The sequence below is a fragment of the Callithrix jacchus genome, chromosome 8 (assembly GCF_049354715.1).
Source record: "Callithrix jacchus isolate 240 chromosome 8, calJac240_pri, whole genome shotgun sequence".
Classification (NCBI taxonomy): Eukaryota; Metazoa; Chordata; class Mammalia; order Primates; family Cebidae; genus Callithrix; species Callithrix jacchus.
In genome coordinates this window covers 106,093,761-106,103,713 of record NC_133509.1, presented here as the reverse complement: position 1 = coordinate 106,103,713, position 9,953 = coordinate 106,093,761, and the positions used below count along the sequence as shown (strand labels likewise).

General features: G+C 47.8%; 1 pseudogene across 1 annotated transcript; it reads left to right on the top strand.

Annotated features, from left to right (window-relative positions):
• Positions 1-5,924: 5,924 nt before the first annotated feature.
• Positions 5,925-9,425, top strand: LOC100399472 (short transient receptor potential channel 4-associated protein pseudogene; annotated as a pseudogene). Its single transcript, XR_623466.4, has one exon. The product of XR_623466.4 is annotated as a short transient receptor potential channel 4-associated protein pseudogene (transcript).
• Positions 9,426-9,953: the final 528 nt, after the last annotated feature.

The window sequence follows — 9,953 nt, the reverse complement described above, 5'->3', positions numbered from 1 at the left end:
TCAGCTCTGATCATTTATAGTCCTGTGGCTACTATGTGAAGTGCAGGTCAAACTACTTTTTGTATTTGGATTTTGGAGGTGTCCAAGATTCCAAAATTGGCTGGCTGGAATTCTCAGAAAACTAGCTCCCTAGAAATATGCTGGGCTGATCTCTGAGTGCAGGCTTCCAGGAATTTTACCCCTCCGGCTTAAAGGGGGTTACTTTCTTGTGTTCTAAAAGATGGACTCAACATAAATAATACACAATTTGGAACTCAAGCACTGATAAGATTACTTAAATCCTCGTGGCTTCAGTTTTCTCTAATGCAAATGGTCTCAGTAGTTCCCATCATGGGGTGTTGATGTGAGTGTGAAAGATAACATATGGAGGGCATGTGGCACACAGTAGGCACTCAATAAAGACTAGCTATTATTATGCCCACCAAGAAAGAAATCCTTGGCGGGGCACAATGGCTCATGCCTGTATTCTCAGCACTTTGGGAGGCTAAGGCTGGTGGATCACGTAAGGTCAGGAGTTTGAGACCAGCCTGGCCAACAGGCAAAACCCAACTCTACTAAAAATACAAAAATTAGCGAGGCCTGGTGGCACATGCCTATAGTTCTGGCTACTTGGGAGGCTAAAGCAGGAGAACTGCTTGAACCCCAGAGGCTGAGGTTGCAGTGAGCTGAGATTGTGCCACTACTCCAGCCTGGACGACAGAGCAAGACTCTGGAAAGAAAGAAAGAAAGAAAAGAAGAAAGAAGAAAGAAAGAAAGAAAGAAAGAAAGAAAGAAAGAAAGAAAGAAAGAAAGAAAGAAAGAAAGAAAGAAGGAAGGAAGGAAGGAAGGAAGGAAGGAAGGAAGGAAGGAAGGAAGGAAGGAAGAAAGAAAGAAAGAAAGAAAGAAAGAAAGAAAGAAAGAAAGAAAGAAAGAGACGGGGCACGGTGGCTCAAGCCTGTAATCCCAGCACTTTGGGAGGCTGAGGCGGGTGGATCACGAGGTCAAGAGATCAAGACCATCCTGGTCAACATGGTGAAACCCCATCTCTACTAAAAATACAAAAATTAGCTGGGCACGGTGGTGCGTGCCTGTAATCCCAGCTACTCAGGAGGCTGAGGCAGGAGAATTGCCTGAACCCAGGAGGCGGAGGTTACGGTGAGCTGAGATCACGCCATTGCATTCCAGCCTGGGTAACAAGAGTGAAACTCGGTCTCAAATAAATAAATAAATAAATAAGAAGAAGAAGGAAGGAAGGAAGGAAAGAAAGAAAGAAGGAAGGAAGGAATTCTTTATTCCAAAAAGAAAAGAAAAATGAAACTTGATGTTCAGTGATCAAAGGCAAAAAATCTAGCTATCTTTGGGATAGTGACAACAACCACACAATTATCAAAAGCAGCATCTTGAAATTTTGCGTTACAGATCTCAGAGCACTCCTATTTTTTTCCTGTTCTATACATTGCACACTGGTGTTGCTTGATCACCGCTGCATCTGATTTCTAGCATTCAGGGTGTAAAAAGTGCATACCTACGAATGAAACAGGGAATACATGTCTGCATGTCCCCTTTTGAAACATGGTGTAAGATTCTCCTACTCTGTATGACCAGGACGCTGTGAACATCACACAAGAGTAGAAAAGCTGTTTCTGCAAATTTGTTGGCAAATTTCATCCCAAGATCCCTCAGCCCTACACTGTCCAATACAGTAGCTGCTAGGACACATGAACTGAAATTAAGTGAAATAAAAAATCCATTCTCTTGGTGGCATATGTCACATTTCAGCTGCTCCATAGCTCCATGTGACTAGTGGCTGCCACACTGAACAGAGCATAGAACATTTCCACCATCACAGAAAGTTCTATTGCACTGTGCTGCCCCAGGCTGCTTCGCTTAGCTTTTAATAAAAACAAACCTTAAAAGAAATCAGTCTGGCAGCTGAAGCACTAGTCCTGATAAAAGGGCAATCTGCCACTCTGGCAAGGACCGTTTTCTCAGCAATCTATTGCATGGGAACAGAGCCAGCCTGGTGACCCTCAGGTGGAAGAGATTTTGTGAAGCCCATCTCCCTGGGCCCACAAGGGCTCCGCTGGGAATTGTGTTTCCGTCCAAGTGAAGTGCCGGCAGCTTCTTCACTGATAGCTTCACTAGTCACTGTTCCCAGTTGGAGATTCAGAGAGTGATCTCTCAGATCTAGGCTTTAAAAGTCCCCTTCAGTGCTTAGTCCTGGAGCAATTAAGGGTTGCGGGCTTTCCTCGCAGCCTGCCCAGGCCACAGATAGGCTGGTAGGTATGTCTTCACCACCTTCTCAGCCCGTCAAAACCCCCCCAGCTCTTAGCCACTTTCTCAAATGCCACCTTCTTTCAGGACCTCCCTGACTCCCTATGATTCCCATCCTGGCAAATCTCCAAGAGTCTTTTGCTGCCTCTCGGTGTCTGTGGACTTTCTCCTCTTTCCTGTTAGCTAGTAAACTCCTCAGAGGGCAAGGCCTGTGTTTTGCACCCAGCACATGTGGGGTACCGTGGCTTCATGTGGCAGATACTAATTGGCGGAAGTCGATCCTTGTAAATCCCACATGGCCCAGGTCCACCCTGAAGTATTCTGTAGGAGGGCTCAGCCCCACACGCTTGTCACAGAGGAACCCTGATGGTGGCCTCCGTGACTGCCACTCGCATATTCAGTCATCTGCCAGGGCTCCCGCCTTGGGAGGGGCACAGGGGAATGACAGGCTCAGGCTGCCAAGGCGCAAACTTCCCTCTGCTCCTAACTTGTGCCCCTTCCTTGCTGGGTGGCATTAGGAACATTATTTTACATCTCTGAGTGTCATTTTCTGCAAAACGGGGACATAAATAGTATAAATCCCCAGGATTTCCTGTAGTAAAGAAACAAAATAACGTACATAAAATGTCTGGCAAATAATAAACAATAAATCATAATTATTGCATTATTATTATTATTCTCAGCAATAGCCTAATTGTTCGGGGAAGCAGCTTCCTGGCTTCATTCATGCCCATATTCCCGCTTTTAACCTTCAGTTCCTTGGTCTCTGTAATCATCATCACACTAAGCGTCTCGCAGCCCTGCTTGCCCTGGCCTCCTGCAGCCCCCGCGTGGGCACCTACCTGCAGCCCCCGTGTGGGCACCTACCTGCCTCCCAGGTGTGTGGGCCCCAAGACACCAACTCAACTGGATAAGTATGCCTTCTTCAGGCGGAGGATGCTCAATATATTTCAGCTGGCTGGAATTGCCGTTCTCAGAAAACTCGCTCCCTAGAAATATGTTGGGCTGATTTCCGAGTGCAGGCTTCCAGGGTTTCTACCACCTCCAACTTAAATAGGGTGTGCTTGCGGGAAGAAGGGAAAGGGTGTTGGAAAATCAAAGGGGAGAGCCTTCAGAGAGTATCATGTATCACCAGGAATAACAAAACAAAAGGCATAAGCCAATTCTAAGAGCTTTCACTAAAATGGCATTTTGGAAAAAAAGAATTTGGGACCCACGAAAGCATCAATGATCAAAGACCAGTGGTTTGCAGTGTTGGTAAGAGTGCAGGTAACAGGGATCCTTCTAATGATGCTCTTCCAAAATGTGGAAAGGAACTTAACGTATTGGTGAAAATGTTCCTATACTTCATACTAGAAAGACACTTCTAGAAACACGGCTCAATGATATAGTCAGATCTGTAGGACAAAATTTAGATAAAGGAGTATCAGTGGCAGTGCTTGTTTATGAAAAGGAAAATTTGGAAGCAGTCTAAATAAATGCCTTGATATGTAGAAATGCTTTTTGTAAGACTAGATCTATTATTAACTGAATGGAATATCATGAAATATTGAAAATATTGGGTTTAAAAAGGTTTAATGACGGGAAAATTAATACAATGTAATGGGAAGTGAAAGGAGCAGTATGTAAATTCGTTTTAGGGGTTAGCGGAAGGTGGAGTTGTACTGAATGAGAGTTATTGACTTCTTAATGGAAGGTGGAAGATGGAGTTAGAGCATGGCGTTCACTGAGCAACTGGATGCTTGGACCCAGGGGCCTTTAAGGGATGCCTTGATTTGGGGTGGCAAGCTAGGACACACTGACTGCACAGAACAAGGAGCAGACAGGATATTTGCTTCCCGGCAGCATCATCTCGTCAGCATCAACTGTTCCCTGGCAAGATCAAACCCGAGGGCAGGTGGTGGAGGGGGGTTGCCTGCCGTTGTACTACGCTTGCATGCCCCCCTTCCCCGGGGCCTTCCTTTGATATCTCATGTGGCTGCTCTTCACCTTGGCGTTCACCATGATAGCGGAGCCAACGTCCCTTGAAATGATGTCCAGTTTCATGAATGGCTGACTCAGTGTCCCCTTGGCTCACTTTAAGTAAAATTGTATTTTGTTTGTTGTTATTGAAACTCCAGTTTCGTTCAGGTATCTTCTCCCCTGCAGACCCAGCCTCAGCTCAGGAGGTGGAAGCGATCAGGGTAAGCGCATCGGAGCTCGGTCTTCCCTGGTTATTGGTCCAGGGGTAAGCATGTGACCTAAATGGAGGCCGAAGGGGAAGTCAGTGATGCACCTGTGGCCACATGGGGGACCAGCCTGAGGATGAAAATACGGCACAGTGAGGGGTGAACAAACTGGGATCTCGGTGGTCTCACTGAGTTGCCATCTTAACAGCACTTAGGGGCCACCATCCTGTGGACTTTCAGTTGGGTTAGGAATGTCGCTTTTCTCACTAACATAATTTCTATTTTAAACTTCTTAACTGTTACCAGTAGGGAAGCCAGGAGAATGACAGACTTGAAGTCATGGAATTGGATTCTAGCCCTGATCTGCCACCAACTGCCATGACTTTAAGAAATCGCTCAACATCTCTGAGCCTCAGTTGAGTCATCTGTGAAATGGGAGTGTCTGAGGTTAGATGCTGTCCCAGGTTCCTTTCAGTGCAAAGGTTCCATGACTCTTCAGCTCTAAAACAGCAACTTATCAAAATGTTCTAATTTCTTCACCAAAAACAACCTCCTTGTACAAAGAGCATACAAAATCCACTTGCGGCTGGGCACAGTGGCTCACGCCTGTAATCCCAGCACTTTGGGAGGCAGAGGAAGGCAGATCATGAGGTAAAGAGATCGAGACCATCTTGGCCAATATGGTGAAACCTGTCTCTACTAAAAACACAAAAATCAGCCTGGCGTGGTGGCACCTGCCTGTAATCCCAGCTACTCGAGAGGATGAGGCAGGAGAATGGCTTGAACCGGAAGGCGGAGGTTACAGTGAGCCGAGATTGCCCCACTGCGCTCTAGGCTGGAACACAGTGAGACTCCATTTCAAAAAAAAAAAAAATCCACTTGCCTTGATTTAAAACAAAAGCAAGCACATATTGACCAGATTTTCAGCTCTGCTATTTCCCTGGAGTTGCCTCTGGGTACCAAGGCATGCTGGAAGTCGTTCCTGCACTACCTTTCTGCCTGTCTGCGAGCCTTCCCGGCCTCTCCTGTGTTCCGGGGCTGTCGGAGAATCGGTTCCATCCTTTCAGCCACAGAATCCTCACATGAAGAGAAAATGGACAACTAACCCCACAGACTTTAACGTCACTTGCAGGCTGGCATATAAGGCCCTGATGTCTACGCTGGGCCTGCTTGAGCCTTACTGAGTGCCAACCTCACACCATCCCAAGAAAAGGGATCCCTGGATCACTTCCAGGTTATTCATTTGTGTTCTTCACAGTCTGAAGTGGGTGTCATCTTTAACAGCTTAGCAGTGGCAAACACATTCACCTCTAATAATGAAAAGAAATTATTTGGGCAGGTAATTCCATTTCATTATGCATTTCTTTTCCTTTAAAAACTGCCTCCTGTGCCATGATCAGGTCTATGCACCCGGTAGTGTGAAATGCCAACTCCAAATTCTAATTGCAAAATCCATGCATGTTAGAATTGAGAAAATATATATAATCACAAAGAAAAAAAAGGAAAATCATTTATATTATCTTATTATCCAGAGATAGCCACAGGGGCCGTGGAGTATATTCTTCCAGCCGTGTGTGTGTGTGTGTGTGTGTGTGTGTGTGTGTGTGTATGTGTGTGTGTGTGTCTGAGTTTTAACTAAAAAAGGACCACCCCTTGTTAAGAAACAAAGCAAATTGTAAGGTATACACATTTATCCCTTAATGGTGTAAAAAAATGGCGGTTATCTTTTCCAATATATAAACACCCACCTTCAGCATCATTTTCATGATCCACACACAAATCACTTATTTAACCGAACTCCTAGTGTTAGACATCTAGATCCTTCCCATGTCTCCAAAAAGCATGGTGTTCCCTAAACCAACATCACCAGACCACCCAAATAAACCACTTGCTGTCTCCTACTAGGATTCCTGGCCCTCCTTCATGGGTGGTCCCCCTTTGCTCTCTGCCACCAGCCCAACTTCAATGGGAACTTCTTTTGGTCACTCCCAACCTCACTTGTATCAGAACTTCTGGTGCCACAGCTGGTGTTGGGTCGACTTCCAATTCTCCAGCCCTTACCTCATGAAATTCTACCAGCTTTGTTTGAAAAGTCAGTCCCAAGGATGCAGTCCTGTGCTGGTAAACAAGCTTCTCTTAACCCAAACCCATTGAAAGGTCTAGAATGAGGGTCCAGAGGTTGGGTCTCTGCATCGCCCTTGCTCACCCTCCAGGAGCAGGAGTCCTGCTCTGGAATCTGAGCTGTGACTGGCACCCAGCCTCCGGTATGCCAAGTGCCCCTGTGCAGCATGTTACTAACGCTTTGGAATAACACCACGAGGTAGGTTCATTATTATCTTGCTTTTACATGGAGGGAACCCAAAGCAGAGGGGATAGGTGACTTGTCACGGTCTAGTGGCTTTGGAGATCTGGAACCTATACTGAGGTCTGTCTGACCCCATCGCCTTTGCTTTATCATATAATTACCCAGTATTACCTGCCAGGGCTTCCTCATGAGGCCCACAGCCAGGCTGCATAGGCACAAACATGACCACTGACCCTCAAGGACATACCATTCCTCCTTCTTCCTGAGTTTACCTTGCGTGTGTTAGGATAACAATGAAACTGCTGTTTAAAAAAAGCCCTAAAGATGGGCCAGGTGTGGTGAATCATGCCTGTAATCCCAGCACTTTGGGAGGTCAAGGCGACAGGATTGCTTGAAGCTAGGAGTTCAAGACCAGCCTGGATAACATATCAAGACTCCGTCTCTACAAAAAAAAATTTTTTTTCTTAAGTTAGCTGGGTGCAGTGGCACATGCTTGCAGTCCTAGCTGCCCTGGAGGCTGAAATGGGAGGATGTCTTGAGCCTTGAAGTTCAAGATTACAGTGAGCCATGATCACTGCACTTCATACCGGTTGACAGAGCGAGACACTGTCTCAAAAAACGAAGTCCTAAAAACGCGATGGCTCTCTGCTGATGCATCGAATGGCTAAAATTGAAAAGGATTTGTGTTGGCAAGGATGTGGAGCAACTGGCACTCCCACACATGCTGATGGAAATGTTTGGAAAACTGTATCGCAGTTTTTTTTTTTTGAGACAGAGTTTCACTCTTGTTACCCAGGCTGGAGTGCAATGGAGTGATCTCGGCTCACCACAACCTCTGCCTCCTGGGTTCAAGCAATTCTCCTGCCTCAGCCTCCCGAATAGCTGGGACTACAGGTGTGCACCACCATGCCCAGCTAATTTTTGTATTTTTAGTAGAGACAGGGTTTCACCATGTTGACCAGGATGGTCTCGATCTCTTGACCTCATGATCCACCCGCCTCGGCCTCTGCAATTCCCAACTTCACAGATGCTGGCCACAGTGGACTCTCTTCCACCACTGCTCAAACACCAAGACCTGAAGAGTCCCCGGAGCAATAATGCTCCCTGAGGTAGAAGCTGTCCTCAACACCGACAGGAGTTTGGTGTGTGTTGGGAAGAGGGGCTTATTAACTCGTCTGCTGCAGGTCATGAAGAAGGAGCCAGCAGAGTCATCTTTCAGGTTTTGGCAAGCTCGGGCTGTGGAGACTTTCCTCCGAGGGACCACTTCCTATGCAGACCAGATGTTCCTGCTGAAGCGAGACCTCCTGGAGCACATCCTTTACTGCATTGTGGACAGCGAGTGCAAGTCAAGGGATGTCCTCCAGAGTTACTTTGACCTCCTGGGGGAGCTGATGAAGGTCAACGTTGATGCATTCAAGAGATTCAATAAATACATCAACACCGATGCAAAGTTCCAGGTGTTCCTTAAGCAGATCAACAGTTCCCTGGTGGACTCCAACATGCTGGTGTGCTGTGTCACTCTGTCCCTGGACCGATTTGAAAACCAGGTGGATATGAAAGTTGCCGAGGTCCTGTCCAAGTGCTGCCTGCTCGCCTACATAGCCCAGGTACCCACGCAGATGTCCTTCCTCTTCCGCCTCATCAATATCATCCATGTGCAGACGCTGACCCAGGAGAATGTCAGCTGCCTCAACACCAGCCTAGTGATCCTGATGTTGGCCCGACGGAAAGAGCGGCTGCCTTTGTACCTGCGGCTGCTGCAGCGGATGGAGCACAGCAAGAACTACCCCGGCTTCCTGCTCAACAACTTCCACAACCTGCTGCGCTTCTGGCAGCAGCACTACCTGCACAAGGACAAGGACGGCACCTGCCTCGAGAATAGCTCCTGCATCAGCTTCTTATATTGGAAGGAGACAGTGTCCATCCTGTTGAAGCCAGACCGCCAGTCACACTCTGCCCTTGTTAGCTACATCGAGGAGCCTACATGGACATAGACAGGGATTTCACTGAGGAGTGAGCTTGGGCCAGTGTGGGTGAGCGTGGGTACAATGCCACACACCCTGCCCTGTTCCCGTGCCTCCCTGCTGCTCTCTGCCTGCCCCAGGTCTTTGAGAACAGGCTTGGTGGGAGGGAAGTCCTAGAAGCCCTTGGTTCCCCTGGGTCTCAGGGCCCCAGGTCATTGGAGAGCCTCAGTCCCCATAATGAGGATGGGGTACCATGCCCACCTTTCCGTCAGAACTGTGGGGCCCAGGCCCACCCAGTTGTAAGAGGACTTTTAACATTAGCTCTGTCTGAGCTCCTGCCTGGTTACTTGGCTGTCAGTCCCAGGATGGGGAGGAAGATATGGGTGACCCCCCTCATCTGTGAGCCAAGCCTCCCTTATCCCTGGCCTTTAGACCCAGGCAAAGGCTTCTGAGCCCTGGGCAGGGGTGGGGGTTACCAGAGAATGCTGCCTTCCCCCAAGCCTGCCCCTCTGCCCTTCCTGCCTCATTTTCCTTTAGCTCCTCTGCTTGTTTGCTCATTGGCCGCTGTGTTCATCCCAGGGGGCTCTCACAGAAGTGGAGGGGCCTTTACCTGCATCCCCTGGGGCACAGGACAGCAGCTCCTGCCTGAGCCTGAACATGGGGCTCTTCCTTGTGTTGCCAATTTATTAACAGCAAATAAACCAATTAAATGGAGACTATTAAAAAACTTTATTTATTTATTTAGGGCTGAGGAACAGAGTGTGGGGCTGGGGTTGGGGTGGGAGGGACAGGGACCACCATACAAGCCATTCCAGGAAGCCCTGGGAAGCACTAACTTTAGTTGCATGCTTCATTTCTGGGTAACTGGGAAAGGAAGATGCATTGGCACCTAGCTCAGCACTTGGCACTAGCAGGCTGCTGGCAAATGTTTGTGGAAGGAATGCATTAATGGAAGATAGGATGCATGTCCTGCTCAGTCTTCCTCAGGGAATGAAAAGGGACAAGGAGTGGGTGGAGGTGTGTTTCCTGCAGGATCTCTGTTCTGCGAATGCATCCCAACCTCAGGCTTGCAGAAGAGGGTCTTCAAGCCATTCGGTAGGGGAAGCAGAAAGCAGAAAGTTGCAGAGGTTCTCCCAGAATGCTGGGATTACAGGCATGAGCCACTGCACCTGGCCTGGAGTTTTACTATTACTCAAATCAGTCTCCCTCAGCACTCAGGGATCAGAGTTCTTAAAGATAATCTGGCTGGTAGAGCCTCGGAAG